At 38.5% G+C, this 24,222-nt stretch overlaps 1 protein-coding gene across 2 annotated transcripts in view; it reads right to left on the bottom strand.

Annotated features, from left to right (window-relative positions):
- Nucleotides 1-8,290, bottom strand: part of LOC145680865 (methyl farnesoate epoxidase-like) — a 132,725-nt gene extending 124,435 nt beyond the window's left edge. The window contains exon 1 of one of the 2 annotated variants that reach the window (XM_081751999.1): nucleotides 8,143-8,290. The gene's annotated coding sequence lies outside the window, so the exon portion shown is untranslated. Of the gene's footprint in view, nucleotides 1-8,126 lie in introns of both variants that reach the window. The other variant, XM_081752000.1, reaches the window with a different exon arrangement.
- Between the last annotated feature and the right edge of the window lie 15,932 nt (nucleotides 8,291-24,222).

The raw sequence follows: 24,222 nt of genomic DNA, 5'->3' as shown, positions 1-24,222 counted from the left end.
AGGTAAGAAGCTTATATTGTACGAAATATGAATAAAATTGGGTGAGTAGTCTTGAAGAGAATCGTTTGAGTAAAACCCACACTCAAGAAAAACTTACCAATTATGGATGCATTCACAAGGAATAGTTTACTCCTAATTAAGGGATACTTAATAAAATATTTATTTACAAAATTGAACAAAATCACTTAGATAGCATTAGGAAAAACTGACGTAAAAAGAATTCGAAGACTAAACTGTTCCTTGCAGACTTTCATGAGAAATCATTTTAGCTACAATAAAGTTCTATTAATTAAGGTTCTGTTCTATTATTATACGTTTTTATGAAATATATTCAAAATCTCCTAAGATATTTTTGAAGTAATGTTCCGAAAAAAAGCACCCTAAAAGCAAACTATTCCCCAGGAAATTTTCAAGAGAAATCACTTGAAGGATTGTTAAAGAAATATTTACTTATACTGTAAGTTAAGTCGTTTTTGAGTACCTATAATTTAGTGCGACTAAAATAAACACACTGCTTTCCCGGCATTAACACAGCGTTTGTGAAGTGCGTTGTTGTTTACCAGGAATTCACATGGTTTAGGATATAATTGGAAACTTTTCGCACCAGTGAAAATTACTCTATCATCGTGCTCAATTTTCTTTTCTTTGGTGAACTAATTAAACGTTCTGAGGGTTCTCTTTACTGTATTATTAGATGTTTGTACTGTAGTTTGTTCTATCACATGTTCGTACTTGTGTATTTTATTTTAAAATAAATAACGTGAGTGCGTATGGAAGAAAATTATAATGAATTTTTCAGAGTTGTCGTGTCTCTGATAGCATACGAAAATTAAACCAAAAATGGCTCTAAACGGGAAAAAATATTAGAAAACAATTTTTCATTTTAACACGTTCTATGGACTCCCCTGATACTCCACAGGAAAGTTCTCAAAAATTCCACATGGGCAACCACCTGAAATGACGTCATGAATATGACGGCTACGCAATTACGACTACTTATGCTTATGCGGTAATATCTTATCACAGAACTGAGACATGAACTTCGTTCTAGTACCCCATTAAAGATAAAGATTTTTTAAAGTGATTTCAACCAATATCCTTCTTAAGTGTTGCCGCCATTTTTAAATATGGTGGTTATTATCTTAAAAATTAATTTCCTCCGTTTCATTTTATTTCTTTTATAGTAGATTACTATGAAACTATCAGATATACGGAAAAACACCTCGAAGTAAACGTTATGGAGTAGAGTCTCACATTTCTAAAGATATTATTATTTCTATATTTTAACAATTAAGCGTACTATTCCATTTTATGTAGCACAAGGTGTTGAATTTTCAGCACTTAGATTACGCTAAACATGTGAGAATAATTTTACAATTAAAGGCGAGAAACGTTTGGAAAACAAACTTTTAAATATTTTTTAAACTGCTGAGACTCCTGAGAAAATCGCCAAAAATAGCACATGAGCAGCCCCCTGGAATGACATAATCAATATGGCGGCCATGCAAATACATTCATTTAAGCTTATAGGATAATATCTCATCACAAACTGAGATAAGAATGTCGTTCTTGTGCCAAGTTAAAGGTGCAAGAATCAAATGATTTCAGTTAATATCGGTTTTATGTGTTACCTCCATTTTTAAATATGCCGAGTATTATCTTAAAATTAATTTACTCCGTTTCATTTTATTTGTTCCAAATCAGATTTCTATGAAACTACCAAATACATACATACAAAATATTTTCTTTATTTTGAAGTGATATTGATATCACTAATTTACTTGGCTTTGTAATGGCAAAAAGTCTGCATTTTACGTTATGATATTATCAAACAAAATTATTATTTAAAGTAGCGAATATTAAACAACTTACTGTTAGAAAAATAACACATATTTAAAGTTTTGTTTAACAACATAAGACATATATTTAATCAAAATATATAAATCATTTATTGCATTACAAATTACATAACTTACTTCTCTACAATTGCATTTTAACTGTTTCATTCATTAATGTTTCTGAATCGTTTAGAAAATGGCTTGAAGTTTCTTCAATATCATCACAAATATAATTATCGTCTTCTAATGAATTTAATACTAATTTATTTGCGCCTGACTCTCCCGCTCATTCCCCACACATTGATGTGCAGTGGAGTCCTCTTTTACGGAACTCACAATTTCTGGAACAATCACTTTTGCATCCACACCGTACGAGATGAAGTAGATTATCTGGCGCTGGTTTCAAATTTGTTTTCACGAGTAAGCACTATCCCGACTCTATTTTCCATCTCCATTCCTCAGGTGAAAGGTGATTTCCCTTCTGTTCTTGTATCCGATGGTACAATCGCAAACCATGCTGGTGCGCTGCAGCTGAACTTGGAGGGAGGCTTGCGAGATTCATGATATAATTCGATGATTTTTCGCAGCAGTTCGGATATATTTCTTATATATTGTCCTGTCGAGTCCATCTGTTATTTTTACGAGGTACAAGTTCACAATAAATGCTTCTCCTACAAAAATAAAAATACTTTTTAATTAATACAACAGAAATTTACCCTTTCCTGAAAATAAAAGTAATAAGAGACAATTTCTCAGAGTGTCATTGGGAAAACATTTCAAAGAGTGACCTTTAAACGGAAAACCAAGTATTCACATTAGGTGCCAAGGGGGAATACATTATTTATTGACCAGGATCCGTGATAGTCAATCCAAACCAACTGTTTCACTGTATTGCTTGCGTTGTAAGGAGTGAGTAAGAATTTTGCTTGAGATACGAATTGTCTCCATTTTCCCAAACTCTGTTCGATAATATTTGCCTGAGTAAAGGAACGAAGTCGAAGATAACATATGTCATTGACAAGATGTGTGATCTAAGCAATACCTTGCCTAAAAACCCACGATTTGTTCTCGATGGTGGTGATCTTTCACATCAAGTACATTGGCCCCGCCCTGCTATCTATGGTGAAATTTGTCATAGGTACCTCGAATACATAAATAGTCATTCCGGAACCAATGTGGTCGTTGCTTTCGACGTGTATGAAGAACGAAGTACAAAATATGTTTTGTGTGTACGATGATCTCTTTGGAAGCCAGGTAGTACGAAGCTGAGTGTAACAGAATTGAAGGTCGTGCCTGTTCACAAGAGCAGTTCTTGTCAAACACAGCCAATAAATCAAATTTGACTATCACCGGATCCTGGTCAAGAAATAACATATTCCCCATGGCACCTAATGTGAATACTTGGGTTTTGCGTTTGAAGACCACTCCTTGAAATGTTTTCCCAGTAGCACTCTGAGAAAATTTCCTCTTACTTCTTTCTTTTATCTTTAGGAAAGGGTAAATCTTCGTTGTTTTATTTTGGTAGGAGAAGCGTTTATTATGACATTGTATGGCAGAAAAATAACAGATGGATTCGACACGACAAGATTTAAGAAATATATCCAAACAGTTGCGGAAAGAAAAAACAGCGAATTATATCATGAACCTTACAAGCCTCCCTCAGGGTCAGCTCAAGCGCGCCAGCATAGTTTTCGAGCGTATCATCAGATACAAAAATAGAAGGGAAATCATCTTTCGCCTGAGGAATAGGAATAGAAAATAGAGGCTTGACGATACATATCCGTAGCATCAACTTTGCCACCAGCGAAAGATAATCTACTGCATCTCGTACGGTGTGGACTCCACTGCACATCAACATGTGGAGAATGGGCGGACAAGCCATGCACAAATAAATTAGTATTAAATGCAATAGAAGACGACGACAATATTTGTGATGATAATAAAGAAACTTCAAAACCATCTTCTAAATGATTCAAAGTATGAATGAATGAAACAGTTAAAATGCAATTGTAGAGAGGTAGGTTATGCAATTTGTAATGCAGCAAATGATTTCTAAATTTTGATTAAATATATGTGTTATGTTGTTAAACAAAACTTTAAGTATGTGTTATTTTATAACAGTAAAATATTTAATATTTGCTATTTTAAATTATAATTTTGTTTGATAGTATCATAACGTAAAATGCGGAATTTTTGCTATTACAAAGCCAAGTAAATTAGCGATATCAATATTACCTTAAAATACTAAAAATATTTTGTATGTATGTATTTGGTAGTTTCATAGAAATCTGATTTGGAATAAATAAAATGAAATAGAGTAAATTAATTTTAAGATAATACTCTGCATATTTAAAAATGGAGGTAACACATAAAACCGATATTAACTGAAATCATTTGATTCTTGCACCTTTAACTTGGCACAAGAACGACATTCTTATCTCAGTTTGTGATGAGATATTATCCTATAAGCTTAAATGAATGTATTTGCATGGCCGCCATATTGTTGATGTCATTGCAGGTGGTTGCCCATGTGGGATTTTTGGGGAGTTTTCTGTGGAGTATCAGGGGCGTACATAGAACGTGTTAAAATGAAAATTTGCTTTCTAATAATTTTTTCCGTCTTCAATCCTACTTTGCCTATACTATGAATGTCATTGCTCAATATCATCGAAACAGTAATGAAATTATGCATTTCAAACTAACTCAACCGACTCTACTTCATACAGTCCAAACTCCAATTTTCTTATATATCCTTAAAGAACATCTTAAAATAAACATCCAACTTTTCCAAAATTTTAAAAATTTAATTGATGCTTTCCTTATATTAGGACTAGCATAATATTAGAATGTAGCGTTTGAAAACTAAAATACAAATTTAATAAAGCGTAATTAACTCTTCTTCTAAATATGTTATGATCAAATCGTTTTCCGCATCCAGCCAGCTAATAAGAACTACCTTCTGTAACTCGATTTGTAAAAGGAAGGGTAGCTTGGCATCGTGATATGGCAACCACCTGAATCGAGACAGCTCTAAAGTGTAAAAACATTTTCTTTAACTTTTACCAAGCCTTATCTGAAAAGTAAGGCCGTTACCACAAAAAATATACAAAAGAGTATATTTCACGGGTTTAATTTCAAATTTTCGTAGCTGAAGTCGTATTTAGCATATATACATGAAACAAGGATATCCAGAATAGAACAAAGATTCAGAAAATACGTATATTTGTAACACAAATCTGGAAATTGTAGCCTCACGGGGTAAGGAGGAAAATGAGTCGCAACTCAAGTATGGTATTATTTTATCCTGGCTCGCTATGCGTAACAAGTTGACTATCACTGTTCTAAACTGCTCTTTAGTGATTTTAACCGATGCTTCAGAACTACTAAATATGATCAGAAGCTAGTGGTTTAATCTTGATTAAAGAATAATCTCTAAACAATATTTTGTAGCTATTTCAGAACTAAAATTGCAAATTACAAAACGGGGGCGCGGTGGCTCAGTGGTAGAGCGTACACCTCCGGTGGTTGGGGTCCCTGGTTCGATCCTCGGGACAATTAGTTGTATTTATGAGTAAAGTAACCACCAAATGTCATGGTGGAGGCGACCCTTGGTTCGGTCCCCGGGAGGTTTATTGTTTTATTTACTAAATTACCCACCAATGACATGGTTTAAGGCGTTCTTTGGTTTGATTCCCGGGAGAATTAGAAGTAAAAGATAAGTTGAGATGGTACATAGAAATATATTAAGGGTATTTTATTTTATTTTTATTAGACAAGGTTAAGATTAATTATTATAATGTGACGTTATTTATATTGTAGATATTATTAGTTATATACGGAAAATAGATAGTATTATAATAAATGAATTCAGGAATTATTAAGACTCGCGCACAAAAAGCTATTAAAGGAATACTATTAGAAGTAGAAAATCTGTTTGATAATAGAACTCCGGAGAGAAGGAGACACGATAAAACTGTAACACAAAGCGTAGAAAGTCCGAAAATAGTATTTCAAGAAGGTCCGGTTCGAAATTTTCCCTCTAGTCCGGTGCCACAATCGTTCACGGAAGACTTTCCGTCGATTTTACAACTAGATGAAGAGTTAGTAAACAAACAGAAAACTTGTTCTAGTAAAGTAGAGGAATCTGTAGAATTTAATAATAGTAATAAGGAATAAGAAATAGAGTTTGGAAAAAAGACAGAAATGGCATCTAACGTGACGATTTATGCAGATATCAATAAGTTGCCGAAGTTTGATTTTTTTTCTTGATTATGTGTTAAACTTGCGGTGATGGAACAAGGTTCATAATATATTATTGTTTGTATGTTTGTATTTTCCAATCTCATGCTTCGAATTGATCAGACGCGAAGCACCTTTGAGTTTGAAAGGGGGCCGTGTTCAGGAATTAAAGTTAAATGGATTTTTATTTTAAAATTTTTAATAATTGGCTCAAATAAAGATAAATAAACGTGACAAAATTAAAGACAAAATTAAAAGATAAAATTAAGAGTCAAGAAATTACCACAACGAAGAATTAGGTTAAGAAAATAGATTTCAAAATTATGTTGTCCGAGTATTGTTTTGGTTTATGTCAGATGTAAATACAGACGTGTGAATGTACAATGTTTTGATTACAAAGGACAACAAAGAAGTAATGCAGTGTCAGGAATATTGTGAGAGTTGTTGTAATGTTTATTTTGTTATTTGTTAATTGTTAACATCAACACAAATTTTAGGATGTGACAAAATTGTCAGATTACGGAGATAGACGTCTGGAGATTTTGTCTATTGCAGAAATGTGAATTTCGGCAATGAAATAGCAAACACGTGGAGTGACATGAAGCAAGGTGGCAGTTTGGAAATTGACATGTTGGAAATAAATACCCTACCAAGATTCGAAGACGATCATTCGAAGGAGAGAAGCCTCAGACAATCAGTTGAGGTCTAGCTTTCCAAGTATTTTATTAGACGAGATTTATTTAGAGAATATTTACTAGCTATGGTAAACTGGTCTACAGTATAGGTTCTACGACTATTCTACGTTTGAACATCTTGGTAGCTCGGTGGTAAACTGTCTATTTCTGGTGCGTGAGGACCCTGGTTCGATCCCTGGCCAAGTAAGTTTGTAGCGGACAACATTGTGCCCATGACTTTTCTCGAGGCACTTCTCTTTCCTCCCATTTTCTCCTTTCATCAATTCTTCCATCATTTACTTGCTTTAATCGTTGTCTCCCTTAGCCTAAAGGGTATAATTGTGCGACATTAAACTCAAAGATTACATTTAGTTCATTGCACGAATAAGCTCTATATATTTGTATATCAAAAACTTTTAAACTTTCAATAGAAACTAAAATATTTTGCTGCATATTGACATTGGTTTAGCTTTAAATATTAGCTGCTCAAGAGAAAAGTGCATATTAATGTTCAATATATGATAAAATAAACTTATTTTTGATAAATACAGTATTATAAATTTCCCGCAATCCGAAAATATCTTGAGATTAGACAGCTCTAAATGTAATTAATTCTAAACTCTTTTTCACTTTTCATTCAACTTACAGATAATGCGAATTTGGAAACATTGTAGTCCTACTTACTTTATTATATTCTAAAGTATGTGAACTGAATAGAGATTTAAAAAAATGGATGAAAATGAGTTTAATGCCGAAGTGGTTAGAAGTATGTTATGAGGACAATGAATGAAATTCTAGTTGAGTGTCCCATAGTTGAAAACAAATGATAGTGAAAGAATTGGTAAAATAACAATATTGAAGGAAACGGGAAAAACCTCGGGAAAACACACGGACACAATTTTCTCCATCCCAATCTCCTTGGCCTGCTATCGTGTCAGAGATGATCGCTCTCCTATTGAGCTTCCATGCCCTCACACAGTGTCTTGGTTTTATATTCTGAGATATACCAAAGCATTCTGAGAGAAATGACTAACGATATGTTTAGATGTTGAGTATTGAACTAACCAAAATATTAGGCATTTTCGTGAGAGTTGAGAGTCAACTAATAGGCCCTCAATATTTGAGAGAATATTATGTATAACTCCCAATACACGAAGGAGATATATTAATATAGAAAACACCATAACATCCTATAAAATTACATTTCGACTTGATTGCGATTTAGGCAGTGCATTGCATTTACATGAAAGAATAAAAGTCAAACACTTGCTTTCAGTTTACAGGAAATATGAAACGTTTAAGCCAATTGAAATCTTGAGTACATTTTCGTTATTTCAACATTTTTCCATCAGTCAATAAAAAGATAAAACGTTACCTTGAAAGAATATTACCTAGGGTTTTCAGTGGCTAACAGTAGCAATTTAACTCTCCTGCTTCTATGACTTCAATGATCAAACTTCGCGGATATTAAGCGTGCTGAAAATTTCGTTATATATAGAAATTTATTCCTAACTTGGAATGGGTTTGTCCTAGATAAGTTTCAATGTTTGACCAGTTTTCCTCATTTGTAAGTTTATCAAAGGAAGAGAAAATAAACGATAACCAGGTCACACAGTACTTATAAACTTTACTCATAAAGCAAGACGCTAGGTGTAAAGGTCATAATACAAACTAGTATTTCATGTAGATACAAGATTCTTTTCATTGATTTGTGTGTTGTGCTGTGATAAAAGAGATCAATGCTTACAAACATACACGTGTGTTTTTTTGTCGCGTGAGATTATACAAACCGTTAGAACAGAAGAACAAATATAGGATATGTTTCCAAGTACGGGGCAAAACACAAAGTTTAGCACCAACAGTAGAGGGGGTTCAAATGAAAATAAAATATTAACAATAAATACAAAAAATCTTAAATAGCGTATTTATCCATGGTATATGAAATTAGACGAATATCGCACGGACTTTTCCATGAAACTTTTAGTGTTTGATAGAACGAAAACTTTTTTTTTTAAATAAACCCTATCAAAGATTCCCAGAGGTCCTGGTTCAGCCAAACAGTCATGGATTTAAATAATTTGTTCTCCTGTCCCAAAAGATGTTCCAGGAAGGAGCAAGTGCACAACTATAAACATACTGTGAATTTTCATAGGGTATAGAGATATTTGAAATTAAAAAGAAAAGGTAACTAGGTATTTAGATCGTTCCATTTCCTTCGAAACAGAGATAACGTGGGTCAATGAAAACTTGACTAATGATCCACTGATCCACCACCTGCCCTAATCCACTCTGACCACCTGCCCTGACCACCCACCATACCCACTCTTCACTTACCAAGACTCACTCTGAGCCACCACCTACTAAAAACAGTCGTCATCAACTCCGACCCATGATCTACGCCGTCCTCTCAACTGAAGAAAGAGTTTACACTTGTAATGAAACAAGGCTGTGAAATTACAACTAATCGGAGTTTGAATTTCCACAGTCAATCTCTCAAACACCGCTCTGATCTATTCTTCACGATATAAAATTGCAAAGAGTTTGTCATGGGGCATAATAGGATGAATTTCAATTTAATTATTATATATAATTACTTCCTTGTTGAATTATAGACACTTTTCAGTGGAAAATAGGATGAAATTTGAAAGTTTCAAATCAAGGTACAGTAGCCCAACGTAAAGGAAGAAGAAGAAAAAACAGTGTACAATTCGACTGTCTCGAAAGCCAAGAAGTAAGTCCAACTGCTACTATTAAAATTACAAAATATCAATATCCAAAAGTATCCGAAGATTTCTTTTTACTTTGATATACTCATCTCAGGTAAGTAAATAGAAACAAATGGATAAAGAATTAAAAATGAAGCCTTGAAAATAAAACGTAGACTAATTCACAGGTGTTCAGAAGATGCTGTCTACAGTGCTCTGAGTAGAGTGAGTTGGTGGGTCAGAGTGGGTCACAGTGTGTGATGGGTCTCAGTGGGTAACGTTCAGTTGACCCACGACTCACTGACTCGCTCACAAATTTTAATTCACGGCTCACTGACCCACTTCATCTTTGCTACGAAAAACTTTTTTCTGTCATTGGTAACTCTTTCCAGATTGGGAGCATTTTTGCAAGTAGGATATATATCTAACATAAACATGATCAAATTCTGCTGTGTCTCCATATTGCGAAAGTGAGATACTACTCGTTTTAAACCATTAAACTCTGCCAGTACCCAGGGCTGGATTTAACGTTTCATCATTTCTAAGCCAAAAGTGTCTGCTGCCACTAATCTAACGTGATTAAGATTATCTAAAATTTACGCCTAGATGTTTATGCAACCTACAAATTGTAAATGTTTAGAGTATTGCATATTAGAATTACGTGTAACTTACATTTGTGAATGAATGGGATATGGATAGTCATCGTTAAAGACACATTTACCCATGGAGACATTTAGGAATCACTCCATTAACGAAGTCGGTCAATATAATCGCTGTAGCTATCTATTGAAAAAAATCGAATTCAAAAATTCACTTTCATTAAGAATTATTTTGTGGTCTAATGTACGTAGGTGTTGGAATCTTGGAATCTTATAATCTTCATTAGTGATTTACAGTGCGACCCTAAGGTAATCTTCCAAACTCTGGAATTAAATACTCAAATTTGAAGCAGTGCATCTTTAGCTACTGCTTGCAATAGGTTAATAAGGTAAAACATATAACCTTTTCCTCGGATCCTGATTCAATATAAAAAGAAGTCATTACTTTCCATGCTTAACTGTTTTTGTTCTATGGGGATAGATGTTGAAATGGAAATGGTTAATTTTAATCCCTTCTGGGTTTAATAGACGGTTAAGGGAAAATATAGAACCTACTCTTTGGAAGCTGAGTCGATTGAAACAAACTTCATCTCGATATCTCTTGCGGTTTTTGCTCTACACAAATCAGTATAGAGACCGCAAGTAGTAGTAAATTTCAACCACTTCCGGATGTGTACAGTGTTGCGGATTGTGATGGTAGGTTCCTTGACACCTTGAATGGATTATACCGCTTGTCGATATATGTTATCATTTTCGTTCTATGGTGATAAATGCTGGAACCGGAAATGGTTACTTTGAACTATTTCTGATTTGAATAGAGAATTAATGGAAAAAGGCGGAATCTATTCATCAGAAGCTGAATCTATGTAAAACTTAGAATCTTGATATCTCTTACCATTTTTATTCTACGGAAATCAGTAATGAAATGGCTAATTTAAAGCGCTTCTGGTCTGATTAGAAGATTAGTGAAGAAGATAAAACATATTTCTGGGACAATGAATTGATTGCATACAATTGTATCTCGATATGTTTTACCGTTCTTCCTATGTGGAAATAAGCATTGAAACATACGTAATATTAAATTTGAAGCATTTCTGGTTTTAGTAGAGTGTTCGGGATAGTCATAGCATGTTACCCTGAGTTGTTGAAAAGTTTGCAAAAACTGCTTCTCGTTGCCTGTTAGCGTTTTTGTTCTATGGCGATATACCTTGAAAGCGAAAGTGACTAATTTGAACCACTTTCGGTTTAAATAGAGACTTAACGGAGTAGATGGAACCTATTTTTGGAACGCAGAATCGGTTGCAAAAAACGCATCTCGATGTCTTTTACAATTTTTACTGATACCCAACGACAGACGGACGGACAGATTGCCCTACGAACAGACAAAGCCGTTCTATCAGATTTGCTTCACTTATGCATACCATAGTTTGAAAGTCAAATAATCTCGTTTCATGCATACTTTTGTTTGAACGTTCTTTAATAAATTTTAATGATTGTTTGTTTGGCGCACATAGTCCTAAGTACTTCCTGGGACGCCCCGCGCATCAGCACGACAGCGTTACGTCCCTGAGCCTACTACGTAAGTTTTTATTGAAAGCATAATGCTAAAATTAAACTCAACTGCAACTGCTGAGGCCAATATATTTATTAAAGGAATGATCACTCGAGCGCATTTTCTCTGATTTGAATTATGTTATTATTATTATTATTATTATTATTATTATTATTATTATTATTATTATTATTATTATTATTATTATTCAACATTTGTATATTTCCCCCTCATTCTTATTACATTTTTATTCAATGTGTGCTCTAAGAACGTTGCGCCCCCAGACCTGAGTCTAGTGGACCTAGTAGTAATTCTAATCCTGTTAGTACTGATCCCAAGATAACGTACCTACGATTCGAGGAAAATACTATTCTATAGTTCAGGGAGGTAGGTGTTTTAAATACTCCATAATGTATTTGAAGTCAAGTTTATTCTGTATGGGAGTAATAATAGAAAATACAAGAATCGCTTACTTCCACTTTTTGAATTTTAGTGAATAATTTAAAGTCAGTGATATACATTACAAGCTCAGGAACTGAGTCTGATAGCATCTGCAAAATACTATAACATGTGAAGTAGTAACTATTTACAACACCTTTTACATAGTATATAAATTTGGACGTCCAACAACAAGTTACGGCGTTATAAATTCCACTTCCAATGAAAAGTAAACTAATCGCTGAGCGAAAAATCAATTTACGACAGTGTGTAGTCAGTTCACGAAACTAAAACAAGATATTAGTTTTGTAATAATAAATTGGTTTGATTTGTTTAGTGATTTGCTTATTTTTAATTATACTATATAATAGGCAAAGCTTGTATAATGGAGAACATTGCACACCCGAAGTTTTGGTCTATAAATGTAACCTAGAAAGTTATGTCGCTTTTGTTGAAGTCGGACTTCAATTGGCCTTCACACTGTGAGTTGAATGCGAATGGAGATAAGGAGAAGGTTAGTTGTTGGTGTATGTATATCCAACATACATACTACCTGGTTGTGGCAGTACAGTTACAACATAAATGTACGTAAGGACAGAATGAACATGGAACCTCCACAGAGCATCATAAGGGTGTGTGTGCTGTACGAGTTCAAACTGATGTCAGACGCCGCTGCAGAGTTGTGGGAGATATTCCAGGCACTTGATGAGGGTGTAATGACTACGCAGACAATGCACCGGTGGTTTAACAAGTGCAGGGAGGTTGGCAAAACACTCAAAGATACACCCCGTGCCGGAAGACCAACACATGTACAAAATGAAGATCTTCAAGCAGCAATTGAGGCGAACAGTAGCCAGACATGTGAGGAACTGGAACTACAATTCAGTATGAGTAAAGAAACCATTGGGCAACACATCCAGCACCTTGAGAAACACTACAGGTTAGGTCGATGGGTCCCACATGATTTGACTCAGGGCCAGAAGGCAACGCGAGCATACTCCCTGTTTCTTTGCTGTCTTGTCTGAGGAAGGAGCCATTTTTGGACAGGGTATTGTCATGTGATAAGAATTGTGCCTTGGTCGAAGCTCCACGGCTCCGTCATCATTGCTTAGCATCCCATGAACCGGTTCCGCAAGACACAAAATCAAGACTGCACCAGAAAAAGCTCTCCTGTGTGTTTGGTGGACTGCTGGTGGCATCACGCATCGGGAACTGCTACCAGCTGGTCAGCGAATCAGTGCAACTGTGTACTGTCAACAGTTCAGCCGTGTTCAGGAAAATTCAAAACTGGAGTCAGCACTGCTGAATCGCAAAGTGGTCCTCCTGTTACAGGACAACGCTGAGCCCCACGTGGCTAGGATGACCCAAGACACCATTCTACGCCTTGAATGGGAAACACTATTGCATCCGCCACACACCGCGGACATTGCACAGTCCGATTATCACCTGTTCCATTCCTTAGAACTTCTAGGACGCCAGTTCAAATCCCTAATAGAGGTGCAGAATGCACTTGATACTCTATTTGCTTCACGATCCACCAAGTTCTACCGAGATGGAATCCATGGTCTTCCAGAATGTTGTCGATGCTGATAGAAAGTGTTTTTGATCTTCCAGGTACGTCTTAGATCACATATCGGTGTTACAAAGTGGTGGGTGAAAATCGACAGAACTTTCTTGTTACCTTTATATCTGCAGTAAATCAGATACAAGAAAGGAAACCTAGCGTCAATGGAAAACAATGTTTATTGACATACAAATTTTTCTTGTAGCTTTTTAAAATAACTCTAGTCGTCATGAATCACGGTAACTTGACAACAGAAGTTTTATTTTGTTACACCTATCTCGCTTCTCCTTCCTTTTGCACAACCAGTTCACTTCGTCCGGACGTTTAGGGAGAGACAGAACTTCACTCTAAAAACGGCTTGTTATATTCAACCATGGTTGAATATAATTATACATTATTGTTAATCTAGCGCCAGCAAGAATTATGACTCGGAGTACAATATTATATTGTTAAAACCTCTAGCTGGGTCTACAAAAATTATGGTTGGCCTACACATATTTATGATATTAAAAACTATGCCAATTATTGTACTTGCAACTATACAGTTGCTATATAGTTGGAAATACCATATAAAATGGTTGTAGAGACTATCACAAAATTTATTATGGATGTCCCAACATTATAAGACATGTTGCTTTACTCATAGTAAAATAATAAAATGGCTGTTGTAACGTATGCACTTGCTATTGTAACAATCTATTTGAGAGTTCGAAGCTTATGATAAGCCTTGTCATAAGATTCGAACTCAAAAAGTATCTTCTGGGTGATATTGTCTCTTTAAACACACTATAATGCTGCAGGAGCAAGCAAAAAAGATAGTGCGACAACCCTTCTAAGGTAATTATTTATATTTTTTAGGTGAGGATATATCTTTATTCATCAATTTTTGTGCATACATTTTTATGGAAGAGACTTGCACTCCCAGCCATTAGAGGGTTACGCCCTCTCTTTAACATGGATGTTAAGACAAATTACTTGAATTTGAAAGGATTATAGTTGGTCTAAGTGTAGTTATAACTATACTAATATCTAACAGAAAATACAAAATATATATATTAATTTTGACGGAAAATATAATTAGGAAACAAATAAGTGCTATATTACATTCAAGGTGCTGAGGTGCTAGAGGTGTAAAACATACGTAATTAACTATAATATAAATATATTCTGAAATGGTATATAAATATGATATGGTTATGGATAAATAAAATGAAGTGCGTTCACATCACAATCACAATGGGTAAGTTATTTTAAACACATGAGGGTTATATATTCTGTCTCGGGGCGACTCGAGACTGATGTAGACAGGATGGAAGCCTAATGTTAATGATGAATGAAAAACAAGTGCTAAGATGGTAGAATATGAGGTAAATGTTCTTGAATTATATAAATGGCAAAGATGTCTCTTTCTGCTGTATCCAGATTTAATGTGCGAATATACATCGTTGTCAGGATGTTGAGTGGGGAGTGTAGAAATCTATATGGTGTATCGGAAAGAGCATCAACTCGTAAAATATCCAGATATATGGGATGAGAAGTAGTAATGCGACAGTGTATATATCGTGCCCTAAGAGTAGAGAGGTGGTCAATGATGTTGGGAAAATCAATGTGCTCATACGTGAGTCAATTTGGATATGGTAATTTAATACGATATGCAAAGCGAATAACATGGCGTTCCAGAGTGGCAAGCTTTCCGTATAGCGTAGATGAGGCATGGCACCAGGCAATGTGACCAAATGATAATTTAGGCCGTGAGAATGCTTTATATGTGTTGAGTAGTAACTTTGCAATTAGCCCCCAAGTTGGGCCAGTGAGATGGCGTAGGAGATTTAGTCTTCACTTTGCTTGCAATGCCAGTTTCTGGAAATGAGGTTTCCATTAGAGTTTCGAATCAAATACCACTCCTAAGTATGCAGCAGACACCGCTGGTCTGAGGAAAAGACCATCTACTGATACACGAAGATTTGAAGTATTTCTGTGTACTTTACTGCGTCACTCTGAAGGAAGGAAAACAAGGGCTTGTGTTTTTGCAGTGATAACAGTTAATTTCCATTTACTGCACCAAGTCAGAAAGTTCTTTAGAGTTATTTGTAGGTTTCTGCTGACTTGTAGGATTGTTGCCCCAAGCGATTAAAAGGCAGTGTCATTTGCGTATTGAAAGATTTACACATTAGGCAGTGGGCTCGGCATATCGAAAGCGTATAATATATACAATAATGGGCTAAGAGCGGAACCCTGTGGTACACCCGTATATGGAAAAACGGGCCTTGATAGCACATCTCCTATTGAAACATATGCGATAAGTTACTTACAAAGCAGTATGAGTCGAAGGTAACAAGTGGGTAGACGGAGTAACTGTAGTTTACGTAAGCCATAATGACACACTTTACCGAATGTTTTTTCTAAGTCCATGAGAACTAGACAGGATGGAAGACCCTTATTGTATTGATTTGTGATGACGGTAGTTAAACGGAGTAGTTGGTCACTGATAGAGAATTTGGGCTGAAAATCTGCTTGATGTATCAGTAATTAGGAGAGAGTGGTCTACTATTCCACGATTAAGTGCACGCATGGAGAGCGCACCCGCGGCCTTCCAGCCTATTTGTCGGACAGGTTCCACCAAACAAGGCACCCTGCCCATTGTTCCTCTTTCTTGTTCTTCGGTTTCTGTGCACTATGTACACTGTCAAGATCTGTCCCTCAATCCTGGCGCCGAAGCGTGTATCCCTTATTCATTAAGGGGGTGGGATACGCCCACCTCGCGGCATCACCGAAGTTTTGCCTACCAGTTCCCTACTGGTGGAGGCGGTCCTGCTAGCGAGTCAGGCCCTACCATGCTCTGCAGGCATAGCGCCCGAGCGTTTCAAGGCAAGCTCACCTCCCCCATACGCTCACCGTTACCCAGGTTCCTGGGATTAGCTCCCGCATGGTACCGAATCCCACGGTATGACCACAGCCCGGCAGAGTCCAACCCAATCCGGGAACCCCAGGCAATGCCCGAGGGGGCTCGAGTCCCGGCCCTGCCTACCTCTATCGTTCAACTGGCAACCGCCGTGTGTAGAGGTACCACACACACGTCGAGATGCTCGTGCATCTCATCCCGGATCCAATGGTACGTGTCATCACCATTTGGGTTTGGTGCCAGCCCATTCCTGCAGAGTTTCTTCCCTTTGGCTGTTCATGACCGTTGCCCAGATTCCTGGGGTTGGCCGCTCTCCGCCTCCAGTCCGTCCCTCGGCAGGTTGGATTCTGACACTCCCCCCCCGGTAGGATCGCCCAAGCAATACGGGGCTACCTCTCTTTTACGTGTTGAGGTACCACGAACACGTTGAGATACTTGGTATCTCCTCCCAGACCCAATGGTACGTGTAAGCCACCATTTGGGAGAAGGGCCGTGGCCACTGCTCTCCCCCGGTAGGGCCGCCCGTAAGAGCTACCTCACTTGTTACCGTGTTGAGGTACCACGTACACTACCAGACCCAATGGCACGTGTTAATCGCCCATTTGGGATCGGTTTCCCTCATCCCCTGGCAGGGTTATGGGGGTCGAGCCTTTTGAGACATTTCCCCTAGCGGAGGTTAATGCTCCTTGTCCTGTCTGCTTGCGTGTAGGAGTTCGTCCAGTATTTTAGGTCTTCCGACCAGTCATTTGTTTATCGCTCCAAGTTGGAGTTCGTTAAGATACGCTATTTACACTATGTACAGTTTTCACTCCTGTGGCAGACGCTCGTCAATTCCATGATCTCTTGGGAGGATACCTCGTCTCTGTCGTAGCAATGCACAGTATCTCGCTTTATAAAAGTCTGATACTGCACTTGCGAGCTTCCCCATGTCACTGCATAGTGCTTCAGAACGCAAGATGTCCCTTAGCGGTATATGCAGTAACCTTTCTCTTTCCGCAGGGCAAACCTGCTGGACAAGTTCACAGTCCATAACAGTGTGCTCAGGCGTACCTAGGGCACGTCCGCACTCACACTGTGCCACTGCCACTAACCCCATGTCATGGAGTTTTGCATTGTATGGACCATGTCCTGTTGCAAAATGTACAAGGCCTTTTACTGGGGTCAAGTGCTTCAGGAGCAGCCGTTCAGCCACATCCGGTAGCACGTCGTGGATTCTTCTTCCCTTTTCGGAGGTGTCCCATTCCCTTTGCCAGGCTGCCAGTATGCCGGCCCTTGTTTCTGCCTTGGAAGTGCAGAGGTGGCCTATTAGGTCAACAGTTTTTTCAGGTTCCCCACGCCTGATCCAGTAGTTGGCAGCTCGCTCCAATATTCTAAGGTGAACTGGTATTATTCCCAGTGCTACGCAGAGTGCTTCGCCAGGAGTCGTCCTGTATGCACCGCTTAATCGTTGTAAGATTGAGCGTTGTACTCTGTTGACCCTGCTTTTGTTGTCACTTCGCTCAACAAGTCTATGTGCCCAGGTACTAGCTGCGTAAGCCATTACCGAGGTCCACAGACTGTCATTGTACATTCTGATTTGGCTAGGGTGGAGCTGGAACAGTCTTCCTCCCAATGAAAGAATCCTTTGTGCGATGTTACTTGCTCGGTTGCAGATGTAGTCAATATGCCTTTGCATATTGAGTGATTCATCGAGAACCACTCCTAGGTATTTTGTTGTCCGTACTCGCTTTATGGTCTGTCTGCCTAGTTTGAGAATTGGATCCCTAAGGAGCTTCTCCCCAAACAGCATGTAGACCGTCTTGTTGACTGAAACAGTCAATTTGTTGGATCTGCACCATATATCGAGGCACTGCAATATTGCGTTTCCCTTTTCCTCTATCTCTCTGCGGGAGGCTCCTCCCGTGAGTACTAGCAAGTCATCCGCAAAAGCCACGAGATCCACTGTCTCTGGCATGCTTAATAGCTCCGTTAGGAGAGGTTCAGTCGCCACATCCCAGAAGCTTGGTCCGCACACAGATCCCTGGGGGCAGCCTTTGGTGCAGGTTTTGGAGATGCTGACATCTCCGATCTGGAATCTTACTTTCCTGTTCCTACAGTAATCAAGGAACATGTCATATAAGTTTCTGGGACATCGCATCTCCCTGAGGCGCCCAAAGAGGGTCGGCCACCAGAGGTTATCGAATGCCCCAGAGATGTCAACAAATATGCCGATGGCATATTTTGTTGTTGTTCCCTTGATTGCCGTCAACGCGTGGTTTATGGCATCTTCAGTTGACTTCCGGGGGCGGAAGCCATACTGTTGTGCTACCATTCCAGTTCTCTGGCGGTGCAGATTTAGCCTCCGGATTAGCAACTTTTCTTGCACTTTTCCCAGGACGTTCAATAAGGAGATTGGCCTGTACGATTTCGGATCCTGTGGATCCTTGTCCTCACCTTTGCTGAATATTACCATTTCTGCCTCTTTCCAGACATTCGGTACTCTCCGTTGTTCGAGACATGCGTTGTACAAGAGTGTCAGCGTTTCTGCAAGTTCATTTGAACATTGCTTGACTATTTCTGGCCTAATCCCGTCTGGTCCTGCGGCCTTCCCTGACCTCAGTTCCGAAATTGCCACCTTCACCTCTGCTTCCGAGAACATAGCTATGTCCTCTTCAGCATCATAGCCATTGAGAATTTCATCGCGTTTTCTCCTTTGTTCTGCGTCATCTTCTTCCGGACTATCATCAGGAAGAAGTATCCTCATCAGGAGGTCACCCGTCTCCTGTCCCCCCTCCGTAAGTGCCGTAGCACTTTTTTGGAGGGTTTGCATCACCTCAGGCGCTTTGATCTTCTTGCTGACAATCTTGTAAGGTACTCCCCATGGGTCCTGTTCCAGATTGCTCCGGACATAGCTTTCCCATGAGGCCACCCTTGCTTTGTTTAGGGCTCGTTCGAATATTCGTTTTGCCTCCCTATAACGTGCAAGTCTCTCCCTTCGGATTTCTGGGTCCAGCACGGACTGATATTGCTTCCGTCGTCTTCGACTTCTTGCTCTCAGTCTAGTTAACCGGTGTGTCCAGAAGGGCATGGTGGCTCCATCCAGCAGATGAGGTGGCTGTTGGCTTCGTTCGATTGCTTGCACTATGGCATCTTGTAGCTTTCTTGCGGACTCATCCACATCAGGCACTATGACGTTCGTCAGATCCAGGTTTTCCCTTAGTTGCACCCAGTTCATGTGCTTGGGATTGTATTTTGGTCTCTCTGGTACCTCTGCTCCCTGAGGTCCATTTCTTGCAATTGTCAAGTCTAGAGTAACCACGTTGTGGTCACTATATGTTATAGCGTCGTGCACTTTCCAGTTCCGCACCACATCTGAGGCCGGTTCATTGGCCAGAGTTATGTCAATATTCCCAGTAGCTCCTGCCCTGTTAGAGTAGGTGGGAATATGACTTGGTTGGTTAAACACTGTTAACCTATGCTCGGCTATGAGCTCCTCTACTATTTCTCCCCTGCGATCTAGTACTCGGGAGTACCAGAGGGGAGACTTGGCGTTGGCATCACACAAGATGATGACTTGCCTGGTGGGAAATATCTCCAGTATTTCCCGTACTCTGTTTGTGAATGGCTCTATTGGGTGACTAAACTGGAAGTACGCACTTACCACTACTATTGAACCCTTCTTATCATGCACTTCCGCACAGATTATATGTTCATCGGACAATTGCGAGACCAGTATCATCCGCAGATGACGGTTAAGTAGTACAAGTGCAGCTTTTGGCTGCTGTCCTTTTATCGCTACCTGTGCCGTAATAGGCAAGGCCGATATTCTTCCATATTCTGTACATGGTTCTTGCAGGGCGAGAATGTCTATTGACATTTCCTCTGCTATTTTGCGGACCTCGTACATTACCGTTCTGGATCTCATTGCATTTAACTGCAGTACCCTGTAGGCTGTGTCTGCTCCGATTACCACTCGATTAACCATTTGTTGTGCAGCATTATTAGCCATGTTACAGCCCATAGATGACTTAAGATATGAATGAAGTCGATTTTCTAGGATCTTTACGAATAGTTTACTAAAGACAGAGGTCAACTGAGTCGGCCAATATGAACTGACATCATGAATGGTCTTATTTGGTTTTTGGAACATACATACTTCGGAAAACTTCCACTGTAACGGGTAAAAAATAACCAGTTGTAAGGATGAAATTATAAACGGAAATTAAACAAAGTGATAAAAGAGGCTGGTGATTCTTTTATCATCCTATAATAAATGCCGTCCAGACCTGGTGCTGTGTTTCCTTTTCTTCTGAGAGCTGAACGAAATTCAGTCGGTGTAATAGGCCTTGTAAGAGGATGATTATGATCAATGTGATGTAATACAGAAGGTTGTAGAGAACAGACGATGGAGAGATCTATCTGCTCATCACGACATGGTAATTCTGATGGAGTAAAAACTGTCTGTAATTAGTTAGCGAAGGTATTAGCCTTATCGATATCAGAGTAAAATGGCACACCATTGAATTGAAGTGGATATGTGTTTATTGTACTTTTACCCGAAGTTGGTGAAATTTCTTCCAATATCGGGTTGGATGTACTTCGTCTCGCAGTTTGTTGCAAGTACTAATCCAGTACTATATGCAATAAGGAGTTTCTAACTGCTCTTTGCCATTACCTGTGTTAAAAGAGCTCTTCCTCATTACCGGTTCGGTGATATTCTCTGAGTTGACGGGAGCGCTTTACAAGTGCAAGATATTGAGATGGCAACTTTGGTTTATACGAACATATTTTGTCTTCAGGAATGCTTGCACGTGTAGTTAAGGTGCCAGTAAGATGACAGAGTATCGTATAATTCATGTTCGGTAGTCAGTGCAGCAATATCCGTAATATTTGTGTCAATATTCGGCTTATATGTGTTCCAGTTTGCTCGATCATATCGTTTGGCAGTACTGAATTCGGTTTTAGTTTGTAGACAACGGCCTCTAGTCAACGATAGATTAATTGGTGCATGATCGATGCCTACAGTGTCAAGAATTCTATAGTACAGTCACTGACTAGATTAAGGGACGTTATCACTACATCGGGTGTTGTTTGACTAATTGGTCGGGAATGACTAGGTAAATCATGTATATGTAAATTCAGATTCTGAGTTACATAATCAGAGAAGCGTTGTTTCTCTCGGTCGCTGCGACTATGATTGTTCATATCGGTCAAGATTATGACATTTCAGAAGTTATGTGCTATTTAATCGAGAAAATCAAACGGGATCGAGTGTCGCGATCGTATATAGATTGTAGCGATATTGATAACAAGTGATGGGCAATATATTGACAAAAGATGATGTTCCGGATGATTGGTGAATATCTGTGGATTATATTGATGAAACGATACCTTATGGGAAAACCCAACTGCGACCCCACCCTGTGCTCTTGTGTCAGGCCCTGAACAGTCATATCGACATATTTGATAACCTGATAGACGTATTGTGGTGGTAGGTTTGAGTGGAGTATCCTTTCATGCAAATAGATCAATGTGTTCCTCTAGCAATAGCTGTTCCAGTAGAAGTTTATGTTGTGCAAAGGATTGAATATTAAGAAATAATATATTCATAATTGCCATAATGAGAAATACGAGTGAAATGGTTTTATACGGTTGTTTCAAGTGGTGTGATTTGAAAATGAGCATATTGTCTGGAGTAGGTAGCGTGGAGATTGATATTAAAGAGTGATTTGGCGTTGTCACTAGTGCAAAGGATATGATCACGTTGAAAAGGCAGTATGTTTTGAAGCACTATTGTCAAACACAATGACAGGATGTAAGATTGATTATGCTGAGAGCGTTAGTATGTCAGAACTTCGGGGAGGTGCTGTAAATTCTGCACGAGTAGGTTCTGCCTGAGGCTTTGTCTTGCACCGGTAGCTGTAAGTGGGGTGTGCGTCTCCGCACGTATCACATTTCAGAGGTTGCTGTTGGTTTTTACACAACCTAGTGTTATGTTCTTCACCGCAATAGCCACATTTAGGTTGATTAGGGCAGGAGTTTGTAAAATGAGTATTATAAGCTTGATATTTCTCACATCTGATAGTCACTGGTCCAGTAGTTTTTGACGGTTCAACCTTATGGATCTTTTTGTAAATGGGTGCACCGTAGGGTAATAAGTGATCAATAGCTTGCTGGTTTTGGAATAATACCCGAACCATATAAGTAGGGTCTGAATTATTCTCGAAGCGAATGCATTTGTCAACATTGATGCCCTCTTGTATAAGTTTTTCCCGAAATTCTTCATCTGTAAATTCAGGTAGGACGCCACGAATGACCACAGGCAGCATGGATATCTTTTCAGGAGGTGAAGGTTGTTTGATCCTAGAATCTGTTTTCTTAGTAAGTTTTTCATTTTTCCCAAAGATCTCTTATGACACCTTGTTTCTCAAATAGGTGCCAAAATTGGGATATTTTGACTTGATGATATATAAATTTCTAGTGTAAACTATTTGCTTAACATTAGCATGTGGGACGTATTTAATGATCTGCAGAAAGATCATCTTCGGATGTATTGAGTCAAAATCAGTAAGGAGAAAGTTGTAAACTGGGTTTGGAGTTCTGCCGAGAAAAGCTGCTGATGATTCTAAATATGGTGGTGAACAATGTTAGTAGAATGGGATCCACCCCGGAACCTCTTTGCAGACTGGATAGATGTACTCGCTACCGGTTGACTTCCCCAAGAGAAGTGCCTAGTGCGACTCGAAGGTCCAACGGGTGCCTCTTGTTTGTAGGAACTGAGGCTGGTAATCCTATATGTCTATCGAGAATAGATTGCCCGTTAATGTTGCCAGAGTTCGCCATTGTAAGAAAGGAACCTAGGACCGAAGCCTAAATGAAGATGACTGTGATAGAAAAGATGATGAAATGAAGTCCAAAAAGCAAGTTTGCCCTCCGAAAGCGAAAACTTCCGTCAACTCTCTAAGTGCTGTATGTGTGCTTTGGCTCACAAATGCGTATTGCAACACTTGGTCCTAACTGACAGAAGAGAAGTTAGGTTCCTTGATTCGATTCGTGTGTTGTTATATTTTTTAAAAATAAGAGTTTCATTCCCATCCAATGGATGAGCGGGCCGTAGAAGGCAACACCTTCTCTGTGGCCAGAGATATATGTTGTTATAATAATAATAATAATAATAATAATAATAATAATAATAATAATAATAATAATAATAATAATAATAATAATGTCTTTCATTCCCATCCGTAGATGGGCGGACCGTAGAAGGTTATGCCTTCTCTTTTGCCAGAGGAGTAGAAGGCTCTTGCTATGTTTAAAGATAGAGGGAAATAAGGATTCAGTTTATTCTAGATGAAAATTTTATTCAGCCTTTATAGTTAGTGTATTGTTCACGAAGATAGGAATTGCGAAAATCGAGGAAAAGTGGAGACGTATCAGCTGCCCAGCGAAAGAAGTTTAGGTAGAATATATGTGCGGATGTTGGTGATAGATGTGGCGAGTTGGATTATAGTCCGCTGTTTGAGTCTCTCTTTCATAGATTACCAGGATATGATCCAGAGGTGGATAGGTGCGACGAGGAATGGCAGGAGGCTGTTCTAGAAGCTCTGCAATGATTGGATGAGTATTGGTAATGTGCTGCATGATGTATCTAGTTCGGAGACGATAAATGTGATGAAGGAGAAACGGCATTGATGTTTGCTTATAGACGAGTACGGTTGATGTTCGTGCTGGT

The sequence above is a fragment of the Thermobia domestica genome, chromosome 3 (genome assembly GCF_964235325.1).
Source record: "Thermobia domestica chromosome 3, izTheDome1.hap1.1, whole genome shotgun sequence".
Classification (NCBI taxonomy): Eukaryota; Metazoa; Arthropoda; class Insecta; order Zygentoma; family Lepismatidae; genus Thermobia; species Thermobia domestica.
The sequence above is the reverse complement of the archived record's forward strand: the minus strand, read 5'-3'. Positions and strand labels throughout refer to the sequence as shown.